Raw genomic sequence first — 13,356 nt, 5'->3', positions numbered from 1 at the left:
CCTGAACAGTGTATGCAAGATTATAAGATCATGTGTTCGTAATTAAGTATGGTGTAGAGGTGAGCCCAAGGTGCTAAGGGGCTGCATTATTTTTTGAGGATTATTGCATATTATGTGGATAGTAGTAACGTTGAGTTGCTAGGTGGAGAAAGTCTAGTTAGATAATTTATGTTGTTCTTGATAGCTAAGTTAAGGAGTTATGATTAAAGATGTTGAGTCTTTTTAGTATGATTTTATTCTCATGGTTTGGGAAAAATATAAGTATAGAAGTATGATCTTTGTAGGCTATGATTATGTGATTAGAGATGTAGATATGGTTGCAAATGAGAGTGTAAGTCTTTGATGATGATTATTGAAGCTAGGAATTAAGGATGGCATATGGATGGGTTGTTCAAGAATGAAATCGGTAAGTTCAAAATTAGTTTAGTCTTGTGATTTTAGCATTTATGTGTAGATAATAGAATGATGAAATTATGGCTTAATCTCGAGGATATGGAGTAGACCATCATACTTAGAATACCAGCTTTGACCTAAGGGGGAGATGGTTATTAAAGAACCAAATCGAGTTTTGAGAATTAGATTGTGATACATGTTAATAATGAGTTATGATGAGATAGTGATCCCTTCTTACTCTAGAGTATTCCTTAGATTTCAGTCATTACAACACCAAATCCATCACTTGCTTGACAAATCCATGCCACAGGCCTATGCTTATACCTATCAAGTGTGCTCAAGCCCATTCTCAGCTTCTAGCAAGCATGTAACAACTTCACTCTATGATTTGAGTTATCTCTTATGAATCTATGAACTCCAGTCTTATGTTGAATAGCTCATGATAAGTATAAACTCATGTTTCAAAGTATGACCAGTTTTTAAACTTATGATACTAGTGAAGTTCGTATTATATCATGCATGTCCTCAGCTTAGATTTCTTTAATGAATCCATGCCTTTGATATTTTATTCCTCAGGACAAAGATAAGTGTTAATGTTATGTATTATAGTTTTCGTGCTTCTGGTTCATATGTGTTAGACCTTTGGTGACCTCTTCTTATATTAAGATAGTGGTGATGACAGTGGATAAGAAATGGTTTATATGTGAGAGAGTTGATGACCCTCATTAAGAAAGGTTATTTATGCTTTTCTATCTAAGGCTAAAGTGTGGAGTAAGATTGAGGACAAGTCTTTAATACATGTCATGGTTAGTTAGAAATTGTGTGTATGTTTTTAAGAATAGTGCAAGAAAATTGTTGTTGATAAAGGTTTAGAGAATATGCAAAGTGTGACTTTAGGGGTATTTGCCTTAAAGTTATATGTGATTTTTAATGATAGGCTTGAATGTCATGTTGGGTGTAAGATGATAAATTCAATATGCACTAGTGAATCCATATCAAGAGTTTTAAATTAGTCATTGAAGTGGTAAGGCATGTTATGCTTAGGGTGTGAGCTCTAAGAAGATATAGAATATTGAACCTTGTGGTTTAGATTAGTATTGTGGTTTGGAATGTTGTATCTAGTGATTTAGTGTTAGGCTTGATCATGGTGAGAGAACTTAGTTTAGTTTAGACCTTAGTAGAAAGATTTTGCAGTGCCAATATGAGAATTATAAGTTGAATCAAATGAGTATGGGATTTAAGGGGAATAGTATAGTTAAGAGAGCATTTAAGAAGTGATGCTAAGCTTGAAAGTAAGAAGTTGTGTTGCTTACGGCCTAGCAATCCATCCTAGTTTATGAGTTATATAATTATATTCCATGCTATAGAGTTATATCAATGTTGTAATTCCTTAGTCAAATGTCTTATTCAGAGCATACCCAAAGTTCTTTGCTCCCTAATGTTAATAGAATTTCTTAGAAAAGTGCTAAAGAAATACACCATTTAAGTATGGGTAGTTAGTATGATCCAGTCCATATAGCCTGTAATCTAGTTTAGCAAGTATCCTGCATCAGTTCATGAATTATGAATTCATCTCAGTTCATGCATCAGTTTCAATTTTAGATATTAAGTCATGATTCAGTTCGTAAGTATCCTGTGTAGTATCACAGTCTCTTCCTAGTATTTTCATCAAATTATTATCATTTGGGGATGAACAATCCCAAGAAGGGGATGTTGTAATACCCCGAGTTTTTATGTCATAAACCACTCATCCTTTCTCATGAGATCAGATCCAGTGCAAATTAATGGTTACTTATAAGTTGACACTCTCATTTCTATCGTAGCCATATAGTTATTTTTCTTGAGGATTCATGCACTTACAGACCAGTTCAGTAGCTCATTATTCTTGAGATCCAGTGATTCAGTTCTATCAGTTACACATGATAGCTTGAAGACTAATATTCCTCTGTGTTTGAGGTTAATTATCCACATTCGAGGACGAATGTTCCCAAAGGGGAGATAATGTAATACCACGTATTTTTATGCTAGAATTCTAACCGTCGTTCCTGTGCGTCTAAGCTCTAATCCAAGTTATTTTCACGTGAATACAAGTTGTATGATCATTATCCTAGTCTATGGAGTAGTTTAGAGGTGGAAAATATTTATAGCAATGACATAGAACAAGGTTGAGCTAAGACCAATTGATTCATCCAAAGTTTGACATTGGATTCTACAAGGGTAACTTCAAACGTAAATATCTCTTAATATATATCGAATTTTTCATCCCAAGACCTATCAAATTGTAGATAATTGAATTATATTTCCAACTATACTAATTTTTCAAAAATCCGATACCCGAGCGAAGAGTTACGCCCATTTTTGTGAAAGGCAGTAAGGGTGTGCGATAGGCAATACGCTGCCCAATCAAATGTGTGTGATTGGGAGTGCGAGGCACACCTCCAAGTGCCAAAAATACCCCTATATATGTCATGGGTTGTGCGCCGCATACCTTACTTCCAAGTGCCAAAAATACCCCTATATATGTCTATAACTATAACACCCCGATTTTCTGAATCGAAACGCTACACGGTGCTCATGACCCCGAAGGACCACAAGCTAACCCATGGCTGATATATGTACCTGTAAACTGCATAATATCTCATAAAATATGCAAAAACATGAGATGTAAGGCCATAAGGTTCAATACTGAAACATATTTGAAAAACATGGTATAACAATACCAAAAAGAAACAAAAATACTGAAGTCTGAACATCTAATCTGACATCTAGCCCGAAAACCTCTAACTAAACTAAATAAGGAGTTGAAGGAACATGTCTCCAACTAACTCGATAACTGAAAAACTAATCTGAAATACTGTAATAAAGTAATAATAATATTGTCCTCGAATGAAAAGGAGCACTGACTGCTGAAATCTGCAATGCTACTACTACTCTAAAAATCATGCCTCTATACCTATGGCGTTAAATAAAACACCATAGCGCGAATACGTCAGTACGACTGAATGTACTGAGTATACGAGTAAGGTATATATGCATGAACAGTGCTGACTAATATGAACATGAGAATACATACATATATACGTAACGGTAACTAAACTCATGGTGATACTTACTACTGAGTCTGAATACTGACAATCTGAGTTTACTGATTCTGAGATACTGAATGACTGAGTTTACTGATATTGAGATACTGAATGACTTAGTTTACTGATATTGATATGTAATTCACTAATAAGTGAGAAACTAATACTGTATTACTAAATACTAAGAGACTGATACTATATTACCGATAAAGGAATGATTGTTTCTGGTAGTTCTGATTATAAAGAACTGATTTGATTGATCGTATATAAACGTGCTGAAACTGAGCCGTGATAACATGACTACTGAGTATGAATACTGATGACATGTATTTACTGATAACATATCATGAATGATAACTAAATTTTCATAACTAATATATCTGATAACATGAGTTTTGATAATTGATAGCCTGAATGACTGTATCTGACAATCCTAAATTTGATGGAACTAGCAGAGTTTTATACTGTATCTAAGTTGACTGTATCTTGTTCCTGATATTCTAAAGAACTATCTGAGTTCTTTTGTTGAGACTAATACTGAAACTGTAGGAAGTAGTTATCTAACCGACATGCCCTAAATACGCTATAATAGCTAAGCTGGGGTCCAATCTCTGCCCTGATTGGAAAGGTGTCAATACTGCGCTACTGGTAAGGACAAGCTGTGAGTGACCCTCATCTAGCAGGTACTCTAATAAAAATTGTGGGAACCCTCATCTGATAGGTTAAGCCACCTCATCTACCCTCAACTGACAGGTATTGATGTCTCAACCTGTGCTGGCTACATAGTTTTGGAATGTAAGGACTACTTCTAAGAATCACACCCTCTACTGGCAGGTGAGTTCCCATCCTTGAAGCATGAAGACAAGGTACTTGATCATCATTTATTCGTTGAGGCACATTATCAAACACATGGTAGGCATTGCTTTAGCATGGGAGCTAACTTAAGCACATGGATATGGCATGGAATCATCATTTAGATCACAAATAGGTCAAAGTGTTCAATTCTTCTTCACTTAGGCATTTTAACAAACACCTTGCATGCACTATTTAGGGCATAGGCCTAATGATCAATTTTATAAACCATAACACCATAATTCAACTCAATTTCACCAATTGAATCCACAAAATATCATGGTATCATGAACAACATGTAAAGATTCGAACTTTATTAACACAACATGGAATTCACGTGAAATCATAAAACATGGAGTAAGGACTTGTTAATTGAGCACTCTTAAATCATGAAAACATGATTATGCCTATTCTAGGCATTTCGTCGAACACCTTGCATGGACACTTTATGGTATAGGTGTTCTTAATAATTTAGTCATCTTAAACCACCCAATTTCATGGGTTTTAACTTAGTCATCTTAAACCACCCAATTTCATGGGTTTTAACTACAAGCACACATACTTTATGTGAATCACCCTAAATTAACATCTTAAAGCATAAACAACAACCATCAATATGTACATGATCATATCTCAACAAGAAAATCACAATATAGTATTTAAAGCATGGTTCTTGGACTCCTACGGACACTACGCATACCTTGGGTGGAAGATTCTTGAAGAAATTCTTAGACATGTTCTTGATTCCTTGACTAGGGTTCTTGTTCCTTTGAGAGAAAATAAATTGGCTCTTGAGTTTGAAAAACTTGAATATCATATATTCTTGAAGAAGGATTTGATTCTTGTTATAGGTTATGATCTTGAGAGAAACCCTTCTTTTGATGTTGAAGATAAATGAGGAGTTATGTTCTTCAATTAATGAGATTTGGGTCTTCAAATTGAAACCCTAGCTTGAGTTCTTGAGAGGATTTTGAGAAGAGGAGTTTATTTTGCTGCAAATAAGCCTTAATACCATGTTTGGGGTATATATAGGGGTGGAAGATGACCAAAATACCCCTAAGGAACAATTATGGTCAAATCTGTCCCTAATTAACTGTCTGATAGACTGAAGTAAATTGAACATAACTTTTTATTTAGATGTACAAATAGGATGAAACCAATTTCATTGGAAAGAAGACTCAAAGATATTTCTATTGATATATAGCAGCTCTCACAGTTCATTATACACAGGAAGTTATGATAGTTTTAAGTTGACTGAAATTTTTGACCTGAAATACGCACGAAATGCAGGAGCATTTCAAACTAGTGAGTTAGCCACTGAAATGAGCCCAAAATGTGTCTAATATGTACTAGGGACTTTCCCCATCATAACGCAACTTGAAAATCTAAAAATGGAGGTCAGGAAGGTCATCAAATAAAACCCCGAAGTTAGGAGGTCTAAAATGAGAGTAAGTGTTGAACTTGAACACTTAGCAAAAATTTCTTTTCTAAGTGTTGGAATCCCTCATGGAGCTTTACGAGCTAAATTTGACATATGATTTTTATGGGGTGTTACAATATCTCCCCCTTGGGAACATTCGTCCTTAAATGAGACTAACTAAGAGGGGAGAAAAGACAACTGACGTGAGTACTGAGCATGAACAACTGAATATCATTTCATGGCTAACATGACTGACAAGATGAATATATCATACTGAACATGCATATCTGATGCATGCATAACTGATTTATGAATGAAGGACTGAGTGTTCTGATGAACTAAGTTTTCTCAAAATGAGAATGCATATCTGATGCATAACTGATAAGCTGAGTCCATGCATATTTGATGCATGATTATATGACTGACGTGATACGTGAATGCATGACTGAACTGACTCATGAATATGTTTTATGTTTTATGCCCAGTGAGGCTCATGGTGTCATATAAGTTCCAAAGTTTTACCCTTATTTCCTATATCATTGTTCTTGTCTCGCTCGCATGTTTTCTTCTATTGGTTCATAGCTCTAAAGCTTAATAATGTTATGACCACCAAAATAATAATCTAAAAGATTAAAGAAGTGATGTAAAGTAAATATACTTATGTGTGAGTGGAGCTCAGGGGCGAGAGCTTTGCATGGGTCGATCTCAATTTATTGATTTATGGGTGGTATCCCAGGGGTGAAAGGTAAGCCTAGCATGGGTCAATCTCGATTTATGTATTGACGAGGAATGTATCCCAGGGGTATAATACCTAGCATAGGTCATTCTCTTTTACCACTGATCAGCTGGTCATATGTATCACATGGCTTACAAATATTATAAAGTAAAGAAGAGTAAAGTAAAGAAAAACATGTAATGTACAGTCTTCCATAAGTGTAAGTAAAGGTGGTTCGTTCATCCTTATCTATATGTTTATGTATATTTACCACGAGTTTCATTAATTTCTTATTTCTCTTATGGTTATCTATTGCCTTATATATTCAGTACATTACTTCGTGCTGACGTCCCTCACGGGGACCAGCGTCCTATGTTGTAGGCACAAGTCTTTAGTGAGTAGATTTTCCCAATAGAACACAGGATACTCAGTGGCTGTTGGTGAGCTCCAAGTTGATTCGGGGCCTTACCGAGTCTTTATCATATATATTTTAATGGTTTTATAGTCATGGATTCCATTAGAGGCTTTATAGGCATTGTAAAGCAGTCATATGTATTCATAGATTCACATGTCATCTGTATCGATTTGGCTATTTGGTTGGTGCTTTTTATCAGTGATTCAATTTGTGTAGTGATTAATTTTCTCATCTGGTTTGTTTTTATAATATGTGTTCCTATAGTTATTGTCCACCTGATCTAGTATGGGGTGCGATATCTCGCCCCTCAGTGGTAACATTTGTGACAACTTATCACAAGTCTGACGGCCTATCACAAATATTGTCAACCTTAGATTTTCAGCAATTGGGAAAAGGTTTAGTAAGGGTATTTTGATCCTTTTCCTGCACTTCCCACGTCTTATAATCCTCAGAGAACATATTTTATTCTATTCTCCTTAGTTAAACATCTCAAAATTCTCTGCACACCTTCAACCACAAGGTTAAGGTTTCAACATAGAAACCCAATTCTCTAGAGATTCAACCATGAGAATTCAATAATTCTTGCATATTTGAATTCCCCATTAAGAGGGCTATGAGGGATACCCAATAGTTCGTGAATAACCTTCTGGAATTTTTGAAGTCATCCAAAAGCTCCAAGTTTAAGGTATGTGGTTTTGAACAAGAACACCCTTTTGTTCTTGTGCCCAAAAGTTATATATTTTCTAAAGTATTTCATAAATTCATGAAGAATTCCTATCATGTTATTATATTGTGAGTTTTTATAAAACTATGTCTTACCCAAGCTTTGAGTTGTAATATTATTATGTATATTAATAGTTTAAATTGTCAATTTATGGTTTAAGTTACATAATTCAAAGCCTATATCATGTTTTAAGAATTTCAAGTCCTATTGTTGTGAATTGAACCTTATGGTTAAAGCATGAGTTTTAGAATGAGATGTTAGCAATTTTTAAAGAATATCAAGAAGTGAATATTGATTGTAAGTTAAGATAAATTGTTTTAAGGTGGATTTTCTAAAGTTCTGAGCTGAGTAAGGAAGTAGTATTTAGCACTGAGTTGGGCTTGATTCTGAGGTCTCATGCCCCAGAACTACATGCCCCCATAGGTTCTTTATATACCCCAAGTGGTTTAAGATAGCAATCACTAAAGTTAAGGTTTTATCCGATGGCAAGGATAGAACAGCTCTCTCCAACATGGCTAAAACGTTGGACTCCATGTAGCTCACATGGTTTATGTCAGTTAAGAGAAACTCCCTAAGTTTCTAAAGTTCTCTAAGTTCTAAAGTCTTCCAAGTTTCAAAGAGTTTTAGTCTTAAAGTTACAAAGTTTTGAAAGTATAAGTGTTTTGAAAGTTATGGTCCTAATAATTTCAGGTGTCATGATAATTTGAGATTTTAAGTAAAAGCATGATGATTTGTTATTCTTGTGGCATATATTTATTTCAAGCTATGTGAGTATTTTTACACTATCCAGGTTTTCAATAAAAGCTTATGATATTGAGTATTTTTATTGCACACTCCCCCATATGCTCAGTACATTCCTAAAGTACTAACCTATATATTTTGTCTGTGTGTCATTTATTCTCGTAATGTAGGTTCAGGTGCTTAGTCTCAGCCTCACCAGTGATCCTTTCGAGCACTCTTATCTATATATCAGCCGTGGTGAGTCCTCATGTTTCGGGTACCGATTACTTTCAGTTTTATTTAGTACCTTTTTAATTCTTATCAGTTGAGTATGAATCAGTTGGGGACCTGTCCCAATGGCTCTCTAGTTTGGAGTAGTAGAGGTTTGTCAGACTAGTCATCAGATTATTAGCACTTTAAGATTTTCTTTGAGTTGTAGTTTGTTCAGACCAAGAATTTCATTCATATTTCTCATTTTATGATGTCACAGTATTGAGTTCATGGATTTTATCTCCAAGTAAGCTAATATATGAAGTAGAAGGCTCAAAGGGTTATCTTGGGGCTACTTGTAGCCTTAAGAACCGTGTGACATTTCGGGACTCGGTTGCGGGGCATTACAAACTTGGTATCAAAGCCTAAGGTTTAGAGAGTCCTAGGGAGTCTGACAAGCCGTGTTAAATAGTGTCTTTATCAATGGTGTGTAGCGCGCCCATCTATGAGCAAGAGGCTATGAAATATTTTAGGAACAAGTCGTTTATTCCTCTCAAGTCCATCATGCTTAAGTTGTCTCTCTCAGCTATTAATTCGTGCTCTCTTATTTTAGATTATGCCTCCCCACCGAGCTCTAAGAAATAACAACGATCAACAACCTCAACACGCTGATCCTCTGAATAAAAACATGTCCTACGCCGAATTCAGGGCAGCCTTCCAGGTACTGGCCCAAGCTGTCACTGTCTAGGCTAATCGGGCTGCAGTTCCTCAGCAGCAGGGAGGTGACTTAGCTGCTATCAGAATTCATGACTTTATATGGATGAGTCCGCCAGAGTTTTATGGGTCAACGGCAAGGGAAGACCCGCAGTTATATCTTGAGGAAATAAGAAAGATCACACAGGTAATGCGTATGTCTGAAGAAGAGTGTATGGAGTTAATATCTTATAGGTTGAAGGACATGGGTGGTTTCTTGGAGGAAGGGTAGAGGGGAGGATGATGTTCCCATTGCCTGGCAGATATTCCAAGATGTATTTTTGGATAGTTTCTTTTCTTTGGAGTTAAGGGAGGTGAAAATTGAAGATTTTATGAACTTGAGACAGGAATCCATAACTGTTATGGAGTACTGCTTAAAGTTTAATCAACTAGAAAAATTTGCGCCTGACTTGATCTCTGACACCCGAACTGGTATGAGAAAGTTTGTGACAGGTATGTCGAGCTTAGTACTGAAAGAATGCCGCACTGCTATGTTGAACAAAACAATAGATTTATCTAGGCTGATGATCTATGCAAAGCAAATAAAGGAGGATAAGATAAGGGAGAGAGATAGAACGAGAGGTAACAAGAGAGCCAGGTCTGAACAGCACGAGTACGATCAGGCTAGATCCCAGGAAGGGAACCTCCCTCTGTTCCAGAATCGTTCTTCTATGCCAACACCCTTATCCGCTAGTGCCCCAGTGCCTAGAGGTAGGCCAGAGTAGGGATACAAGTCTTCTATGTATAGCCCTCAGCAGAGTGTGAGCAGCGAGCCCAACTTCCCTCCTTGTGCCAAGTGTAGTAAGACCCATCCGGGTGAGTTTTGGATGAACAGCATGGTTGTTTTGAGTATGGCAAGATAGGCTACAGGCTTAGAGAGTTCCCACATTCCAAGTAGAGAAGCAAAGATACCCGTGCCCAAACCCAGGCCAGTAGTGCATCAGCTTCTGCAGCCCGTCCAACTCCTCCTCAGGGTGCTTCTTCTAGTACTACTGGTAGTCAGCGCCAAAATAGGTTGTATTCCCTACCTTGCAATCATGAGAAGGAGGACTCTCCCGATGTTGTTACCGGTATGCTCCGTGTATTTTATTTTGATGTATATGTGTTATTGGACCCCAGGTCAAGTTTTTCTTATGTGACCCCATTTGTTGCTGTGAAGTTTGAGAAGAGTCCCGAAAGTATTTTTGAGCCTATTCTAGTTTCTAATCCAGTAGGGGAGTCTATTATTGCTAAGAAAGTATACAAAAATTGTCCTATTACAGTCCTTCATAGAGTCACACTTGCTGAATTAATAGAGTTAGAGATGATTGATTTTGATATTATCTTGGGTATGGACTGGTTTTACTCCTGCTATGAGTCTATAGATTGTCGTACTCGTGTAGTCAAATTTCAGTTTCTTAATGATCCAGTTTTTGAGTGGTCAAGGAGTTCAGTACCTCCCAAGAGTCATTTTATTTCTTATCTCAAAGCCAAGAAGCTTATATCTAAGGGTTGCTTTAATCACTTGGTTAGAGTTAAGGACACTAAGTCTAAAACCCCAAGTATCCATTTAATTAACATTGTCAATGATTTTCCTAATGTCTTTCCAAAAGATCTCCCAGGGGTACCTCCCGATAGAGAGATAGAATTCGAGATCGATCTTCTTCCCGACACTTAGTCTAATTCCATTCCTCCCTACCATACGGCACCTGCAGAGCTTAAGGAGCTGAAAGAACAACTCAAACATCTCTTAGACAAAGGTTTTATAAGGCCCAGTGTATCTTCTTGGGGCGCACCTGTCCTATTCGTGTGAAAGAAAGATGGTTCTTTGCATATGTGCATTGATTATCATCAGCTTAATAAGGTCACAGTCAAGAACAGGTACCCTCTTCCAAGAATAGATGATTTGTTTGATCAGTTGCAAGGTGCGAGTTATTTCTCCAAGATAAACCTTAGATTTGGCTATCACCAAGTTAAAGTAAGGGGGTGTGATATTCGAAAGACAGCTTTTAGAACCCTCTATGGTCATTTTGAGTTTCTTGTCATGTCTTTTGGGCTAATTAATGCCCCAGTATCTTTCATAGACCTCATGAATCGAGTGTTCAATCCATATCTTGATATGTTCGTCATTGTGTTTATCGATGACATCCTTATGTATTCCCGAAGTGAGGATGATCACGCAGATCATCTTAGAATTGTCTTGCAAACTCATAGAGATCATAAGTTGTTTGCCAAATTCAATAAGTGTGAGTTTTGGCTAAGGTCTGTAGCATTTGTGGGTCATATTATTTTAGATGAAGGTATTAGAGTTGATCCCCAAAAGAGGGGCTGTAAGAAATTGGTCTAGGCCTATCTCTTTGTCTGATATTAGAAGTTTCTTGGGTCTAGCTGACTATTACTGACGTTTTGTTGAAGGGTTCTCTTTCACTACGTCTCCCATGACGCAGTTGACCTAAAAGAAATGTAAGTTCCTCTAGTCGAATTCCTGTTAGAAGAGTTTTCAGGATTTGAAGACACGACTCACTTTCGCCCGTATATTGACATTGCCTGATGGTGTAGATGTTTTTGTGGTATACTGTGATGCTTCGAGAGTTGGTTTGGGTTGTGTGTTGATGCAGAGGGGTAAAGGTATAGCCTATGCTTCTAGACAGTTGAAACCTCATGAGAAGAATTACCCAACCCATGACTTAGAGTTGGTTGCTGTAGTGTTTGCTCTGATAATCTGGAGACATTATTTGTATGGTGTGCATGTTGATGTTTTTACTGATCACAAAAGCCTGAAGTATGTGTTTACTCAGAAGGAGTTCAATCTTAGGCAGCGGAGGTGGTTAGAATTGTTAAAAGACTATGATATGAGCGTTTTGTATCATTTGGGCAACGCCAATGTTGTGGCAGCTGCCCTTAGCAGGATGTCTATGGGTAGTATTTCGCATATGGAAGAAGGTAAGAAAGAGTTGGCTCGTGATGTGCATCGTCTTGCTATATTGGGTGTTAAGTTGCTTGATTTATTTTAGTACAGAGTTGTTCTGAATCCTCTTTGGTTTTGGAAGTGAAGGAGAAGCAAGACTTATATGCTAGCTTGGTCAGACTGAAGGAGTCAGTTAAGGACCAAAATTTGGAGGTTTTCTCTCAATAAGAACCTATATGGTATGTGGGTGTAATTGGAGGAAAAAAAGGGTTAAAATAAAACCCTTGTTTGATAGATTAATAGTTGATGCCCGGTTACTGTTTTGGGTGAAATTAAGTATCTCAAATGTGTTGATTGGTTACTACTACTAGTTTACCATATATTATATTATAGATAAGTAATCTAAAAGGCGAGAAGTCAAGTTGGGTTAGTTTCGGAGTCAAATAACCAGGTATGTAAAGCATACTTTATTTCACACTCTTTGGCATGAAATCGTACAATTGTTCCATCAAGCAAGTTTCCGAGCTTATCCTATAACAAAGTGATACATAATGGAAGCACATTACACACCATGTATCCAATGACCTTGTTCCCACTTTCTAACATATAAGAACACCTCAATACGTGCTTATTATTAAATCTGTGCGTCTATCTTCACTAGAAAATTTTAGGAGTTCTCTGTTTGTTCAAATAAGACCCACGTGTTATTTCAGCTCCTAAATAGTTTATTTGTGTGCCAACAGCTCCCTACCTCATTGTTGTTTCATTAAGTGTCTCTTATTAGCGTATTACTGGTTTAAGGTACCATAATATGATGACCACCAAAGTAACAATCTCATAGGCTAAATAAACTAAGTAATGTAAAACTGTAAAATGACGAGTGGCAGCTCAGGTGCATTTTCCTAGCATGGGCCGATCTCGATACCTTTATTTATGGGTGGCAGCTCAGGGGCATAACCCTAGCATGGGCCGATCCCAATCTTGATATGTAGGTGGCAGCTCAGGGGCATAAGCCTAGCATAGGCCGATCCTAATTTATCTATTTACCACTGATCAGCTGGTCATTTGCATTATATGGCTTACAAAGATTATGAAGTAAGAAGGTAAAATAAAGAAAAGAATGTAATGTACATTGTGCCACAAGTATTTATAAAGGTGGTCTACTAGTACTACTTATACACTTG

Source organism: Capsicum annuum, chromosome 8, assembly GCF_002878395.1.
Source record: "Capsicum annuum cultivar UCD-10X-F1 chromosome 8, UCD10Xv1.1, whole genome shotgun sequence".
Classification (NCBI taxonomy): Eukaryota; Viridiplantae; Streptophyta; class Magnoliopsida; order Solanales; family Solanaceae; genus Capsicum; species Capsicum annuum.
This window is presented reverse-complemented; position numbering follows the sequence as displayed.